This window comes from Crocodylus siamensis, chromosome 1 (genome assembly GCF_052110815.1).
Source record: "Crocodylus siamensis isolate JL-2025a chromosome 1, ASM5211081v1, whole genome shotgun sequence".
Lineage (NCBI taxonomy): Eukaryota > Metazoa > Chordata > Crocodylia > Crocodylidae > Crocodylus > Crocodylus siamensis.
The window spans coordinates 178,803,695-178,821,984 of record NC_143395.1 but is presented as its reverse complement, the minus strand read 5'-3'; the positions used below and the strand labels follow the sequence as shown (position 1 = coordinate 178,821,984).

General features: G+C 39.8%; 1 long non-coding RNA gene across 1 annotated transcript in view; it reads right to left on the bottom strand.

Annotated features, from left to right (window-relative positions):
- The window catches only part of LOC149873708 (uncharacterized), a 725,387-nt gene that overhangs the window by 351,163 nt on the left and 355,934 nt on the right, over positions 1–18,290 (bottom strand). Inside the window, exon 3 of the long non-coding RNA XR_016442736.1 lies at positions 15,407–15,468. This is a non-coding gene — a long non-coding RNA (uncharacterized LOC149873708). The remainder of the gene's footprint in view (positions 1–15,406; positions 15,469–18,290) is intronic.

Sequence of the window (18,290 nt, the reverse complement as noted above, 5' to 3'; positions counted from 1 at the left end):
GCCAGATTCAAGAACATTGAAGGGATGGTAGCCCCTTCTGAGGGCATGAAGCCAGCCAAGTTTCAATGAGATAGGTGCAGGGATTTTTGGGAAACTGCACCTCAAAATGTTCAAAGCTAAACTCATATCACTTGCCAGCAGTGGCAGCCTACTGTCATCCTGTATCATCTGGGGGCCTGCGTCCCCCCAGAAAGAGCTGGGAGAAGCAATCAGAGAGCTGTGGGAAAGGTTGGGGAGCTGAGGAATCCAACTGGGAACTGGGGGAATTTTCAGAGACCTGAACGTTCCCACAGCTCCCAATTGGATTCCCCAGCTCCCGATCTGATTCCCCAGTCCGTCTGTTCAATTCCCCCAGCTCTCTGATTACTTCCCCCAGCTCTCTGATCATTTTCCAAGCTCTTCCTGTGAGGTGTGGGCTCCCCAACCTGCGCGCAGGTTTTCAGCAGGCTGTCGCTGCAGGCTGGGGCCAGTGGTAGCACTGTAGTCCTCCCAACATTTGGTACAGGCTGCGCTAAGCGGCTGCCACTGGTCCCAGCTTGCAGTGGCAGCATGCTGAAACCCTGCACACAGATCAGGGAACTGCACCCCCAGGAAGAGCTGGGGAAATGATCAGAGAACTAGAGAATCGAACCAGGGGCTAGATGTCAATATCAGAGCAGTCCTTCTCCCCTCTTTCCCCTCCATCTCCTTAGTTTGTTTAGCCACAAGCAAGCCTGACTTTGAAACTTGAAATGTTTGAAACTTTCAAAACATTTTGAGTGCCCTCATTTCATTTCAAAGCTGTTTCAAAGCCTTTCGTTTTGTTTCGATTTCACTGTTTTGAGTTCAAAACAGCTTCGAAACAAAACACCAGATGAAATTTTGTGCAGTCCTAGCACCTGTGAAGAGGATTTGTATTTTGGAATGAATAGGATCCAAGGATGGGAAGCGATAGAGAAAGGGGCTGGATGCATCCTGACCTCTCTGTAATGCAGAAGGAGCATATGCATGTCGCTGGCAGCTATGCATTGAGTTTGAGACAGAAACATTCATAGTTTTTCAGGTAATACGTGACTGCTCAGACTCTATGCAAGAGGATAGCTCATAAACTGTAACATGGTTTGGCTATAGTATTTCCAGGGGTTCCCTTGCTGTTCAGATAAGGATTGAAGTGATAGGTTTACAGATGGAACAGATGTTGTTCCCCATTCCTTTCCAACTGCTTTGTTCTCCCCCAGGACTAACTGTAACTTCCCAGCCCCCTGAATAGCTTCAAACAGTCACTACTTAAAAATAAAATCACCCTGACTTACCAATATTTCTTCCTTCCAAATGTGGAATTTTCCCCTCTGGGTACACTAGCGTAAGGCCTAGAATGGGTTAGTGTCAGTGTGGGGCCAGAATTAACTTGTGTAGATGTAACAATGTTACTGTTTTGAGGTCTGGCATCTCATACCCAGCAGGGCTGAGGAGAAGGCAGAGGAAGAGAAACAAAACTGAGTACCAAGACAAATTTTAACTTACTCTCCCTCTCTCCCCTGATTGTAGTGTTATAGAGACCTCCTGCAGATTGAAAGATCCCTGCAAATGACAACCTAAGTGAGTGCTGATATAAAGCCACATGATGAAATTTGGGTTTCTCAATTAGTCACTTAAAATAACTTTAGAAAATGGAATTTATAAAAAAAAAACCCCTACATTAGAAGCATGTTAGGGCTGTATAGTCAAAGGCTCAAAATTGGGAAAAAATGATAGGAAAACTGTCCATGCAGTGTTAATTTTATGTCTGCATTATGATATATTCTTTAATTACATGATCATATTTTACTACTCCCTTGGGACCTCTACCTCATTCATTGTGCAGGATTGACCTGCTCTGGGAATGAATTAGGCTTGGACAATGGTGTTGAAAGTTGCCTATCATGACCATGTCTCATTCATGGCTGTAGTGGGAAGATGTGTGATAAACCAAACTTCCTAAACAAAGAGAATAGTCTGATGGTTAAGGAAGTCCAATGCTACCCAGAGGAACTGAATTTTTTCCCTGCCACATGCTGGCAGTCACATAAGCCGAGATGTAAACAGCTGGTCACTTATTTTTCAGGCACCCAACTTAAGACACTTGGGATTTAATTTGTATAGGTGATGGGCTCTGCAACTGCGACTGAAGTCATTGAAAGATGAACATGTAAAGTACAATAATGCTAAGTATTCAAAAAAAGTCAGGATCTAGGCTTCTTAAATCAGGCACCTAAAATTATTGACACTTTTGACAATTTTGCTGTGCTGCAGCTCCCCACATGTAAAAGGAGAATGAAAGGAAGATAATGAAGGGAAAAAACATAAATGTCTGAAAAATACTAAGGTATTATCTTGAAAGAACACAGAAAAACCCATGAAAAAATTAATAATTCTGTATTCAGAGGAAGGGGAGATGCTTTGCAATAAATATGGCATGGGGCCAGATACTGAATGAGGAAGACAAAAAGAAATTCTCAATAGCTACCCATTCAATAAGCATCACCCATCCTGAGCACTGAATGAGGTAAGACTCCTTTGGGAAAAATTGTACATTGTGTGATTATGGACTATATCATAATATGCGTATAGAAAGGTGTTGAGTAAGGGTGCATTGGTGACCTTAGAATTCTAGCATTTCCTGTCTTTTCAATACTTGACTTTGGACCCCTTTGGACATTCATTTAACATAGATTTTTTTTTATTATTATATGCATATATATTTATATTTGACCTATATTTTAAAGCCATCAAGAGCCCTGAATACCAAGGCACAGAAACAAAGAGTTTTTTGTTTTGTTTTTTTTTAAATTAGCACAGCCTCAAGCCCTTTTTCACAGTTGCAAATGTGTTCAAATGAGACTATCAAATATTGGAGGTTGAACTTGCCAGGCAAACCCCACTCTTCATCATTAGGCTGAATGCACATATCGAACTCAGAGAAAACAACAAGCCCATAATAGGGAATGTTAAATATCATGCCACTGAGTCAATAGGAAGCTTAAGCTATATGTAGGGAAGTCATGGTCAGGAAGCACACTGTGTTTCCATTTACAATGCAACTTGTTTTTTGTTTTATAGCTTTGCTGTGTGTTACTTTTATGTGACAATGAAAGAGCCTAGGAGAAGAAGAGGGGAGAAAAGTAAGACAGTTATGATGAGAACAATGCTTTCAAATGCCTTTTGCCCCCTCCCACCCAACAGCACCAGAAAGACAAAAGAAAACCACATGCTGCAGGCATAGCAGGAATCACGGAAGGGAAGTAGTCTAAAACACAAAGCAAGATAAAAGTAACAGAATTTTACTGAATAATTAATTTTAATGCTTCTTAAAGATACAGTTTTACTCTATCTAAGCAATCTAAAAAGTAAAGAACCTTTATTAGTAGTAATAAAATATGATTCCAGTAGCCTCTTCAAAATTTTTGCACAGCCCCTACCACTTAGCAAATAAGTAAATCAGGGCAGAATAATTCATCATGTCCACTCAAATCTCAATAAGCAAAGCCTATTACAGTAGCCATTATGCACGGACGAGCTTCCCATGCAGTTTTGTTTTACTTCCACCCCTTGCTTCTTTCTGCCCAGATGAACTCTGGCCATTCCAGATTTTCTCAGATTTTGCCATGTCCCTTATGTAGGCCAGGAGATTTAAATTTGTCCAAAATATAGTAAAAACGAGTCATTAAGAGCACTTTTCCAAGAACCACCTTTTTCATTTCTAACTCTTTTCTTTACAGATATATATTCTAAATAGTAATGCTATGGTTAAAGAGGTTACTAGATTCTTCATGTTGCCCATGCTCTATCTATATGCAATGGAGTGCAGAGGCTATACGGAACTGGATTCTTTTTTTTTTTTTTTTTGATCTAGGCACCCTGAGTAATGGCCATTCTAATTTAGGATATTGGCTAATGATCCCTGGGGATGTTATCCCAGTGACGGATTAGTGTAGCCAGATGAATGTGGTGTCCTGTAGGCATTCAACAAAATCTACCCTACAAGGTAGGCATAGACATCGTATGGGTTATTTCTGGCCCTTCTTTATGGAAGAGGTCCAGAAGTTCTTTCTCCATGGAGGATATTGCTATGGGTCAGAGTTGCCTGCATAGGACATTTCAGGTATCTCTCTCTCAAAAATATGATTTCTCAGGTAAGTTACCCCCAACATAAGAGACAAAATGCAAATAAATTCCCAGCATGCATGAATCACCTGACAGAACCAGGTAAAATAATAGCTGGAAGGAACTTTAGTAATCAAATTCATACTGCAAAACTTACTTTTCTACAACCCACCTGAATTGATCTACTTCCCTAGGCAGACAGCCAATTGCTTGGTATCGTTACTGGTGCCATTTTTTTATTAGCAGATTTCCTTAATTTGCTTGGCAGACTATTACATGCACACACAGCTGAAAAAGTCATGTCTGATGTGGTCACAAAACAATCTGATCAAAATTAGCCACTCCTTTGTCTCCTCGCCATATTTTGGCTATCTGAGCCATGACGGCAGCCCCATAAGAAGATAGAAATTCTGGATCCAGTCCATGGACGCTGTTTCCAGCAGTGGCCAGTATGACAGAATTCAGAGAAATTACCTGAATTAGAAACCCTACAAGGGACAATTACATTATGCCATGATTTCCTTATCTGGAAAGTATTTTCTTAATTCTAAGCAATCAGTAGTTGGCCTCTATCTTGAAGCACAATGATTTATGTCTTGTATTTTTTGTTATCCTGTTTAATGTGTATGTTCTCACCATCCATACAATGTTTTCTCTTTTGTTGTAATTATTTTGCACTTGCTAAGTGCTATAGGTGGCCATGTTCTCATGTGTTTAGTGTTTATGTAACAAGTGCTAGGTGGATGGGAGACTCTGGGGCTGCAGCGTTGAAGCACCATGCAGCTGGAATTTTCCGCACGGGGTCTCTCAAGGGGAAGTCCAGGGCCTGTCAATAATGTGACAGTCGCCGCTTCGGGCCAATGATAAAGCGCCACATGTAATTAGACCGCCCTGCATCACAGAGAGTATAAAAAACATCGCGCTGTGAACTTTGGGGTCTTTGCGCTCCCGACGGAACGTACGGACTGAATCGACTCAGAGCGACCTTCGGCCTGGCCAGCCGGAGGGGAGGACGCCAGACCCGCCTGATCCCGGCGACCCTTCCCAGAGATACAACACCAGTGTGAGTGGGTGCTCACTGGTGCACCCAGCATAGTTGATTTTGTTTTGTTTAACCCTTATTAATAAAATTAAGCCTGACCTTTAAAGCGAGCGTGATCTGCGTAAGCCCTACAAAAGATCCTGTCCACATCTTTTAGGTCCTATTTAATGGCATATTGTGACAGTGAGTTCCTCCTGTTAATAAGTTTTATGTAAAAAGCATGTCCTTTTAGCAATTTTAAATTTCAATAGAATTTCTTGTTTCTGTATATTTTGAAAGTCTGAATTAAGAGCCTCTTATTCACCATCACTATTTTATTTCCTTTTATTGTACAGGAATTGGCAAAGCTATGGTAAGAAAGAGCCTTGCATAAAGGTAATCAGTGTCACTTTTAACATGCACTTATACATCTCTTCCTGGTGAACAGGGCTCACAGTTTTCACTGGATCTCATTGAATCAAATGTTTTAACTATGGAGACAGAGCAGATGTTCTGACCTGCTTTTTCAATTAAAAACAGCTGTAAGCTGTCATAGACGGAGTATAAATTTTACCTTAGAAACAATGGTGCATTTACTTTTATGGCAAAAAATTGATTGCTTTCAATAAGAATATCACAGCATAGTTACAATCCAACTTGAAAGCAAGTTAAATCCTCTCTTTCAAGCTGATAATTGCAAATTATTAAAAGTTAGTACAAAACATTTAAAGTGCTTAAAAATCTTAGAAAGAACTCTAAACAATAACAGTCATTAAAAGAAAACTACAGAATTATAATGTGCCAGAAATGGAGATGTCTAAAGATATGAGGATAACTATTTGGGATTGAAGACTAGCAGAAAAGGCCAGAGAGAAATACTAACATCCACATGCCATTATGTGTCTTGTAACCCATACCATGGTAACGGTGATGTCATTGACCTGTTGTTGTTACTGAATTATAAAACAGGATTTTTGTCAAAAGAGCAGTAAAGGGATGGGTGCTCAGGTTCCACTGAAATTTACTGGGATTTGGCATTTTTTCTGGAAATCCCAATTTAAATGAATCTCCTAAGTTATTCAGAATCACTGTTATCATGGTAATGAAAAAAGGGTCAACAAGAAGAAACGTGTAAGGGTTCAAATTAAAGACCATCTGTCTCAAAACAAAACATCTGACTAAAGTCATGATGGAAGTTAAAGGTAGGCTTTTCAAGCAAGATTCCATGTTGAACCTTGTTAAGGAATTTTGTTATTGACTTCAGTGTTGCTAGAGTTACGTCAATGCTGGCAGCTGCTGGAAATCCCATCCACATTATCAAAGCTTTCTATGAACTGCAGTATAGTTTTTGCATATAGTACTGCAGTATGTGTAACGTACCACACATACACATGCAAGCACATACATACAAGATATATAAAACCCTATCTCATTTTTTGACTGTAAGGTACCATATCTTCCCAGTGGAAACAGAAGGCACCTCAAAAAGCATACAGTTCAGTGCAAGGTGCTGATCCCAGTTGAGCCTGTCCTTCATGCTTTGCTAGATCAGGTCTGGACTGCTCAGCAGCAATGAGCCCTGAATCTTTAACGCCTGTTGCAATACATTCTGTTTTGACAGCTTTGTAATGTAAAGGAGAAAACACGAACAGCAGAAATACAATCAAATTTTTGCTACTTGAGTACCTGGAAGTCTTTCCTGTTTATAAATAGTAAAAATGTATGTTTATGTAAAGGGAAACACTGATTTACTAGAACTGATTGCTTCACAGTCTAATTACTTTTCAACTGGCTGTTCCAAATTAAGATGTCATTGATGGCTTTTTGTGATATATTTCATTTTAAGCAAATTTATTCTATAATAGAGCACATAATAATGGAAAGCAGAGTTTCCACTCTTCCCTCCTCTTGTAGCCTGATATCTTGACAAGTAAATTAAATTTAGCAGTTAAAATGCTTCCATTAGTAATTTTATTAAGTTAATTAAGGAATCTCTCTTTCTGAATTTTAACTACCTTCTCTTCAGCACAACCTTGATTTTTTAATTCCATATATTTAGCCACCATGATGGCTTTTGAGCCAAACAACTATCTATATAGCATTCCTAGGGCTATGAGAAAACTAACTTAAGGAGAAAGTTTGAAAAAATGGAGACGTTATTAAGAAACACCTGGATATTTTCCATTTTGACTGAAATTCCTTTGCCTTCCAAAAAAATAGTCCTTACTTGAGATGCCGAATGCATATACTAACAGTAAAACAAAAAAATGATGGACTCTAACTTCCAAACCAAAGTGCAATATAGAGAGATAAGTCATTAACCCAAATCTTTCACCCAAAGTTTGAGTCAGACAAACCTATTTTGGTGGTTCATAAGAAGTTAGTTTGTTTACTATTGCTTTAATCTACATCTAAATGTCTTAGTTTTTGAGATGGTTCAGACATTCAAATAAAATCTTATGAGAAAGAATTACCATCTTGGCTGAAATGAGGATGAACAGGAAATCTCCTATTCATGATGTTTCTACTGTTTCCAAACCAATACATTTTTGATAATTTATACATCCAAACCCATGGGTGCACCTGGAATTTTGGAAAGAGGGTGCAGATGTAGTGCTGCATCATCACATATAACATCGTATATTTTTCCAGTTGAAGGGAAACTAGAAACTTTACTAAAATGCTAGGGGTCTAGTGCTATATTTTTCTGTATAAATTCAAAGCAGAAACAAATCTAACTTTATTGGAATGTGCTTTAATTTGATAGGCTATATCTTATATTTTAAAAGCACAAATGTAATGTTTAAAAAGCAAAAAATAGTCAAAATATATCATTTCATTAGCCCTGGATTCATTATAGTTAAATTTACATCTCTTCTTCAGATTCATCAAACAAAATCTAGTCTTTCTGAGTGTTTTGACAGTGCTTCCAATATTTTAGTGTCATTTCTACTCCTAAGTTAAAGCTTTTATCTAGAGCTAAAAACAGTCTGCAGGGCTGTGAAACAGAAGAGGGACATTATCAGGAATGGCTAAAATTGCAGAAGGAAAGATAGCTTGAACAGTGGAACATCAAGATCATTAAAAGGGAGAGAGTTATTAACACCTGTGGAATGAGGAGATATTAGCAGGGATCAGGGAAGTGATAAAGAGCCATGAAGTCAATTGACTCTCTCAGCTGACCCCTGAACAGAAATGTTGCTACCCCTCTTGGGCAGATAGTTTTAATGTTTGGATGGAGCAAGAATCAAAGTGGGGAGGGAAGGTGACTGCCGCTGCAGTCCTCCTGGATCCACCCCTTCCCAAATCACACCCATATATTGCAAATATTCAATAAAAAAGTGCATTATTTTCTTGCTGTTGCTACACACAAGAATGCACATACCATAACTTTTGATATCAGGAGAATCTAGCAACTGTTTCATCAAAGAACTATCGTATTACTTGAATACAAGGGGAGGTTTCTTTACTCCAGTCAGCATAAGGGATAAAGCCCCTTGCCTTACATTCACATACAAGGAAACCACATTCCACTATCTATCTTTGAACTGCTCCTATAAGTAGTATGTGCTCAGTAAGGGAAACTAACTCTGATGTTGATTACATGCAGCCAACACTAAGCAAGACTATAAAACATATGGCCCATATTGGGCAAACAGGATGATGGGAAACTGCCATAGGGATGGGTTAGTGAAACCCATCTGAATAAGATATATGGTAGTGCCAATTGAGCACAGTCCCCCTCATTGCTGACTCTTTCAAGCCATTGTGAGCCACTAGATTGCATACATTTGACTTCACCTTTACTCCCATAGCTGAGCTGTACCTTTCTTTCCCATTTCCACGGATTCCTGTTTCTTTACCAGCCTTAAATGTCTGGCAAACATCACCAAACAGGCCCCAAACAGTTCGCCCAGAACCTCTCTGTTGGACACTCTCTCAATCTGTTACATATGATTAGTGTGGCCCTGCCCTCCATGAGGTAAAACCGGACCAGGTTGCCCTACGCCTCATCAGCACATACATTTTTGAGGATCCCAGGACTCATGACAAGAACACCTTTTTCCAGTCATGAGTAGAGGCTAATTAGCACATCCTTTATGGAGTGAGGGTATCTGGAGTATGAATACATATTGAGCAGTGCTGAGCTGTAGGGTTGCCATGGCTTGAAAGACTGTTGACTATACTGGGATTCAGCCCAGGGAACTATATGGTAAATCATGAGACATCTGGCTTTAGCCTAATATCATACATCGTTTGTGGTAGATATAAGTAGGTGCCAAAGTGATAGTTAAAAGTGTGGTTTTGGCATACCTGTGGTAAAACATGCAGCAGGTTCAAAAAAGGTAAAATGCATCAATTCCAGGTAGCTAACACAGCTAAACATGCAAAAGGATCTGGAAATATAATGATTATGGAGAACGATTTATTTCTTGCCCCAAAAAATCAACTGATAAGGGTATGGACAAAATGCTTGAGATGACTATATTAAAACACAGAGAAATGCAAAGAGGTTTCATTGATCCAATCTGATCTTAAGAAAGGTCAAGTGACACCTGCAGACAGGCCCTTGTGCTTCAGAAATAAAAAACAGGGAAAGGATATGAGCACTATGGTTTACAAACAGAACAGAAACAGATTAATCAGATGAGCCACTTGTGTAGATATTAGATAGACACAATCCAATGGACCATTCTATAGATGCAATAGATGGACAGTATAATCAGTATTTCTCAAGTGGTCCTTAAACAGGTGGTTTTCCTGTATCATCCGGTCTCCTTGGTACACAGATGATACATAAAAGTTAAGAAAGGTGTTTTGGGTGGAAGTCTTGGTCAGAGCCTATGTTACTGACATGTATACATTTTAAAATCATTATGGTCACACTCCAGAGAAAGAAAAGAACTCTATACCACAGCTCAGAACAAACCCTTGTTCAGTGAAAATGTTTAATTTGGACTTCAGCCCAGTCTAGTTTTGTAGATCCAAAGTAATAAGAAGCACAAACTGAACCCACAAAATAAGTCTCAGGAGCACACCTTACACCTAGCTGCTTTGTCTGCATCAATCAGGTAGTTAAGAAAGAAACATTCAGGTTTGTACCAATCATTTCAACATGGGCACAAAATTAGAAGACCCAGTGCTACAGGCACAATTTTTTTCTTACAGAAAAGTGAAAACACTGGTAAAATTTGTCCCAGGGTAACCTTTTCAGTGTGCCTTCTATTGCAGGACTAAATCAGTACTTCTAATGGGTTAGCTATTATTTTACTACTTTGCCCTTTATGAACCTGTCTAGTGATGACCTGCACACTACAGCTGAAGCAGAACAAAACAAACATTAATGCTATTCAAAAATCACTCTAGAACATGTACAGTCCTGAATTTCCTGATTGTAAAGGATCTTTTTCCTTAGATCTGTTCTTGGGTCACAGCAAATATTGGGAGTCTCTTGTTTACTGAACCCTGCCTTGAGAAGGATTTTAAATTGCTTCCTCCCATTTCAGATTATAATGAGAATTGCTTATGCTATGGAAGCTCTTCTAAGCAACATACTTTTTAAAATGACAATTTTGTTAAAAGGTCTACAGCTTGTTAAAATTTGTGGGTTTTTTGTCAGTCTTTGGTTTAGCTACAGCAGAGATCAAGGTTTCCATTGAAAAGGAGGCATGGATTTTTAGTTCGAAAACACAACTCGTTTACACCACTTGATGCAATTATCGGTGCTAGATTTTGTTTCTGTTTGGTAATTAGAGTTCTATTGTCTTTATTACTACAGTAGTCACTTGTTTAGTTTACTCTTTACCTTAATTATATCTTTGTTTTTCAGGTTTTCTCAAGTACAATAGAAAAAGTAAGACATGGCTTGTAAGAAATCATTTGTTTTTAATGTATGATTCAGCTTCTACAGAATAATTTGCTTCACATTTATAATTCATTTTAAGATGACATTTTTGCTCAGGGAAGAGAGAAATTGTAAGATGTTTTCTTGTGAGTTAAAAACAATGTGGTCATGCAGCATGAGTTTGTAAGAAACTGGAGCATTTAATTGAGAGGGACTCAGTGGTAAAAAATAAACTTATGTTTTTTTCTGCATGTCAGGAAACAAGGATTGGCTTTAAAGCTTTGCTGAGTTAAATCAAAGATACAAAGCCACAAAGGAGACCATACAGGTTGTGAACTTAAGTGAAAACTCTTAGTGAGCAAACACAGAGGAACATACAACTTTAAATTAAGCATCAAGTAAGGCTTGCAGCTAATAGTGAGCAGGAGGAGCGGTTAGAGCCATGGCCATTTCTAAGGCTTAGAGCATCATCTGAGTTTCCTCCCTCGTTGTCCCTTACCCCGTAGCATCTTGTGAAGTAACATGAGTGTGTGGTCTGAGACAAGTGTCACTTCTTAAAATGAAAAGGGAGAATACTGTCAATCACTTATCTGCGTAGAACTGGAATAAGAACATTGCAAATGCAGTTCAGACTTGTGTTTCTAGTTAACGTGGTCTCCAGGAAACTGCTAATAATGCACTGTGGTGAAACCAGCCCCAGTCACCGTGTACTTTATTTGACATTCTTCTTTGAAGAGGATATTTCAGGGGTCTGCGAAGCCATGTACAGAAAAGTAGCAGGTGATACTAGTCACAGGTTGACTTTACCTAGGTTTATAATACTTCTGAATGCCTGTAAAGTGCTGAATAAATTATTTGCAGGAAAACTCAAACCTGAAGAAAAAAAATAACTTGCCAAACATCACCTCAAGTAGGAAGTTCAAGCAGCTTGAACACATTTATAAAAGTGAATATTTTATGACTCTCACTCTTTCCCTTTCCAAGAATCAGGTAAAAGAAGCATGGCCCTGTGTCCCAGAAATGTATTTGCATTTGTGACAAGGTAGATTTTGCTGAAAATGATACCCACTGAGTAATTTAAAAATAACAAAAGCATTATGGCTTATCTTCCCAGATGCCCCCTCTTAGTTTACATAATCTTTCAGTAGATCTGATGGTTAGACTATGTAAACAGAGAGAGCACTCCCTGTTTTTAGAGCAACTGCTAGTTGTTTAGCTTCCTCTGCTCTCTTGGGTTAAGATAGGGGAGGCTACTCATAAAACAACAGGATCACACAAACATGGAGCTGTAAGGGCCCCCAAGAGATCTTCTAGTCTGACTGCCTCTTCTGAGGCAGGAAAATGTCTCTAGAGTGGTCAACCTGTGGCAAAGGTGCCATGAGTGACATGGGCAGCAGGCTAGGTAGGGACAAGCAGCACAGTGACTGATAGGGCAGGAAGCAAAAAGTGAAGCAGCAAACTGGGCAGGGAGCACAGGGAATGAAGTAGAAAGCAGAGCAGCAGATCAAGAATGGGAATGGGGTCAGAGTGGTACTCGAGGAGGGGGCAGGTCTAATATGTGGCATGCCTGCCAAAAGGTTGGCCCCTATGGCTCTAGGCCATCTCTGACAGATGTTTTTTCTCACCTGCTGTTAAAAAACTCGATTGTACAAATATGGATTACACAAACTCCCTAGGTAAGTGGTTCCAGAGCTTCCTTACAGTAAGGAAGATTTGTCCTAATATCCAATTGAAATCACGCTTCCTGCAAATTAAGCCAACTGCATCTTGTGGACATGGGGGATAATTAATCACCATCTTCTTCCTACCAACCTTTTACACATATGATAGCTATTCGAAAGTACTGTCTCAATCTTCTGCTTTTGAGATTAAGCAAAACCGTTCATCCATTAATGGCCTGGAGGATGCGATTGTGTGCAAATTTAGGAAATCTGCAGAAGACATCAAGTTGAATGGAGCTGCAGACACTCTGGAGAGTAGGGCTGGGATTCAGAATGACCTTGACAAACCAGTGAAATGGCTGCCCACCCTCTTAGTCAGACACTTCATCCTAATCTCTAAACTAAATTTCTTCTTCTAACATTTGAGGCCATTGTTCCTTGTCTTGTCCCCTAACCCATAGAGAAAACAGTATCTGCATCTTCTTTATAATTGCCTGTCAAGAATTAAAGACTGGTATCAAACCCCACTCAGTCTTCTCTTCTCCAAACTAAATAGCCCTAGTTCTTTGAGCTTTTCCCCATAAAACATCCTTCCTATGCCTCTAGTCATTTTTGTTGCTCTGCACTGGACTCTTTCCAATCTGTCCACAGACATTTTGAACTGCAGAGCCCAACGCTGAACATAGTATTCCAGGTGAGATTACACCAGTGCTGAATAAAGTGGAAGAATCACTTTCCTTGATTTCCAAGATCTTGCCTCCCATCCTAGCATTTCTTTATCTTAGGGGACCTAAAAATCCAATTTTCCCAAATGTTAGGCTGTGGAGCCAAAGCAAAATGCAATCTTTTTCTCCCACCACCATTCTGTGTTGGTTTTCCCTTGTCCCACAGACCTGTCTTTCAGCTACAAGTCTTACAAATGGGACTCTCAGAACTTTCCCTCTTTAGCCTTAATGGACCCATATAACACAGCACTTAAAAGTACCTAATAAGAGACTGCAGCTTGAATGAGGGCTGGTTTGTATGATACTCTGTTCAGACTAAATGAGGTAATGTTTGCTGTCCAGGGATAATAGCTGAAGGTATTATCCATATTTATTTCAAGCTATGCAATCTGGGGAGGGGTAGGGGGAAGTTTCCCCACTATTCGTAACACAGCATGGGGGATCTGTGTAAATATGTGGCCATGAATCACTCAACATGCCTTTATTCTATATGATAGGCTGTTGAATAGCCTCAGAATTAAAACTTGTGCACTTTGAGGCTTTCACACCACAGTACTCTGCATTCTGGCATCCTTCATTGACGTTGAAAAACTAATTACATGGTTATAAAAATACAAAACCTCCTTCTCTCTTTAACTTTAAACTCCCTTTTAATGTCTCATCAGTATCAAATACAGTACATTGGTTAAACAAAGTATTTTGTATTTCTGAAAATCTTCCTTCTCTGAAAAAATTACACACCCCCTATTTAGCTCTTTACTCTACATACCTTATTAGCAAAATGGAAATGGCTTCACTTAGAATATCTAACCATATTCTATATGCACTACGTATATACCATTTATATGTAAAGTGCAGTGAATATGTAATTATATACTAGTATATAACACATTTAAACCTATATTCTGTATAGTCTGAGTACTATCAATTAGCCCCTGAATTTTCAGTACAATTTTGTTTCCATTAAGGACCCACCTTTTCAAGGTAAAAGTCTTTGCTTACCCTTGGATAGTGATTTAAGAGCAGTTCAAAACAATTGAAGAAACTCTGAAAATCAAATCTAGCCTTCCATAATTTGATTTGTAAGAAATTGACGAACAAAGCTTTACCGAGTGATTTTAAATAAATCATAATTAATTACATGTGCAAATGCATCAACTACATTTGGATGCGCAATTAAATAACTAATCACAGTTTGGAAAGGCTGAAAATTGCAATTGCATGCTGAAATAGACAACCATGCCCCCAGGCCTACCCAGGTGTTTCTGTTTGCTCACAGAGGCAAGCAATGGTTTCTTTTGCAATGAAGCACCACCTGATGAAAAACTATAAGCACCACTTGCACTCAGAACTAAATGTTTTTTTTTTCCTACATGCAATAGGAGCATGTATTTTGAAAGTTCCCAGAAAATCTTTCATGACCATCAGATACTGAAAGCAAAATCAGTATCAATGTGAAAGGCCTGATGGTGTTAGGCAACATTTAATTATGTTGCACAAAGTTAGGAAGGAATGTGCCTCTCCCTTTACACCTTCATCAGAAAAAATTCCAGTCAACTTCCTAGAAAACAGTGCTGCTCATCTTTTAAGCCTCCTGGGGCCACATGCCCCAGGAGCCATGTGGGCTGCTCCAGGCACACATGCCAACATTCCCCTTTTCCTCCACAACATGGATGTGCAATTTCCTCTCTATGTGGTGGCCCTTGACTCAAACTCAGCTCCCCATGCTGCCCCACCCCTGGGGCAAATGCAAGAACTGGGAGCCAGAGGAGGGAGCAGGACTCCAGCCACTATTGCAGCTGGAGTGATGGAAGGAGTAGCAGTCAGGTGAGATCCTGGGTCTGCATATTAACCCCTCATTGGGCACAAGCGGCCTGTGAGCTGCCAGTTGAACAGCCTGTCTGTAACCCTTGCAAGCTAGCCCCAAGTGAACAGCAAGCTGGTTTAAACAGTAAGCATTTACAACACTTAACATAGCATCTGATTGATTCTAATCTGACTGACATCTATGCTAAAAGAAATATCTACTTACCAATTTTCTTCTCTGAGATCCTCATTTCGACTCCGGATGTTTCATCCCACACCAAATGTATCCTGCCAGCAAAGAGAAGCAGGGCTTTGAAACTTTTATCATATATCAGTATATCATATTCATAGCACTGAACTGAGTTAGGTACAGACATTCAAAAAGCTTGAGGTGGAATAGATCCAACTTGTGTGGTTTTCTGTAAGCAGTATTGTTTAGATCCGGAGTATGAAAAAAAATGGGGTGGGGGCAGGAGCGGGGAGTACATATAGCAAAGAATGTAAAATCTAACAACTTGGTAAAGATTTTTTTTCTTCTTTTCTCTGGTTTTTTCTTATCCCTCACATCTGTTTCATGGGTTTCTCTCTCATTGTCCTATATTAGGATGTAGGTGCTAAGATAATAGCCCCATGCATAGTTCAGGTAAGCTACTGAATTTTCACACATATAACCCACACCTTTCCCACCCCCACAAAAAAACAACCTCAGCTGGGGAAAATTGGGGAGTCATTATTTGCAAAGAAAAAGGATCCCCACAGGTCTAGACATTTGGTGAGGGGAAGGGAGAGAAGGGTGGCAGTGTTAATTGCCATGGCTCCAGAGCCATGGCAATTAACACTGCCACCATTCCCCACCACCCCCAATTTCCAGACCCATGAGCAACCCTCCCTATCCATGAACCAGACCTGACCAGTATGTGAGGCTGGTCCACAGCTGGAGCCACCATCTTGAATCCAACCTGGCACATGGCCCTTGACCTTGTGTGCTGGGTCCAGCCCCATGCATTGTCTCTAAAGCTGCATGTCAGGTTGGACTTGGTGAGCCATGTCTGGAACTGTACATGGGCTCTGAGCCACATGTCAGGATGGACCCAGCATGTGGCTCTGGAGCCAGCAGGTGATCCTGGACTTGTATGCTCTTGTGCTGTCTGGCTCAAGACTTGCTATGAGATCAAGCTCAGCATGTAGCACCAGACCTAGCATACTGGATCCATCCCTAAACCCCATCCAGCACATGGGACTGGTAGCCAACCCAGGAGCAGGCTTGGCTCCCTAAAAAGCTACTGCTACTCACATGCTTATCCAAGGTAAGATATTTCTTACTTCATAGTACCTTTAAAAAAAATAGAGATTGTTATATTTTATATGAGAAATGGTCTTGGGTACGACCATAAACTGCATCTGATTGGAGGACCTAGTAACAATGTGGTGGGGCTACCCGTGGTGGGATAGCTCCTATAAAATATGACAAGGTTGCAACCTCCAGAGAATGATTCTCAAAGTAAGAATTGGGTGCTTCAAAACCCTAGCCTTCACTCCTTCACTATCCTTATTTGAAGAAAGGCTAAGGGACTTGACCCTGACAGAAGCACGCCCTCACTGAGGCATTAAGCATCCAGCAGAAGCTCTCATCTGTTGCTCTCTGGCAGAATCTACAGCCATCAAGGCACTGAACATCTGGATTGGTCTGGCCTCTGTCTCAATGGTCTAAAGGGGGGATAGCAGGTCTAAGGCAGCTTCCACTCCTCCATACTCTTGTCTAGGCATACACATTGAAGATCTTGGTGTGATGGTCACAAAGACCTCTTGCACGTGCACCATGATTCAGAGGATCAACAGTTGCCAAGATATATGAGAAAATACGATTTCTTTTGTTTTGTTTCCTTATTAATATAGTATTTAGAGGCTGCAGCTAAGATCAGAGTCCAAGGTCAGGGATGGTTTTCGTACACTTGATCCCCCTTAGAAGAGGTGGATAGACTAGATCACTTCCTGAGATTCTTTCCACATCTAGGATTATTTGATTCTATAAGCAGCCTCCTCCTTTGTAACAGGGGACAGAAGAGGCTAGAAGTGCTACTAAATTTTCCCAGACTCAAGGAATACTCCCTCTGCTCACAATAAGCAATGTAGCATGGAAATAGCTTAGAAGATGTCCCCTTTCCCCAAAAGCATATATCCTAAATAGAAACTGATACCTAACAAGTGTATAGTTTATATATCTATAGCTCCCATTCAAGCTGCATTATCTGCTATGCACCTGGGCATTCTGGACACTGCAAGGCTAGCCCATTACTGATACGAACTATAGTAATAATTGATTACACTTTTATACAAAATACGTTTCCAGATAGTCATACATAGGGCTGTGGTTAACTAAGTTTCACAAGCCTTTTGATACATTTTGCATCACTGGGCTATGTAAGAAAAGGATAAATTCCAATTCACTTATACAAGCAGGTTTGGGCCCTCAGATCTAAAAGGGACGAGTCCATAGCAGTTGTAAACAAAAATACATAGTAGGTGGACAGATTGTGACTACGGACAATGATGATTCTTTTTGGAAGGCATATAAGCAGTTGAATTATGGTTCTAATGAAATTGTCAATAGTAATCCTGTTACTAGGAGCTTGAAATCCCCACTTAATGAACTAGACTGTAACAAAGAAAATAAAAATACTTTAAAATCTACTGTATGAGAAAATGATAATTGGTCCAGATTTCATGTGCATCATGAAATGCATTGGATGGTATTACCACTGAGCAGTATTATAATCTGTCAGGGGATTGGTGTTTTGTCAGGTTTATATATTTATTTATTGTAAATGGGGTTTAGGCTTATTCTGTATGAAATCTCTCAGGCAAGCATAAAACAGACAAAATGGTGATGGGTAGCCATGACAGTATGGAAAGACTGCAGGGTTTTAAATAAACTTGATGCTTCAGTGACACATTTTATGGCACCATTATGAGCTGGTAAAAAGATGCCAATTTCACATTTGACCTTTGAAATTCATCTAATTTATCATGAACATGGACATTGCATGCAACGGAACCAAGAAACAGTTTTCAGTCCCATGGCATTGTTTGCAACTGAACCGATTGTTTGC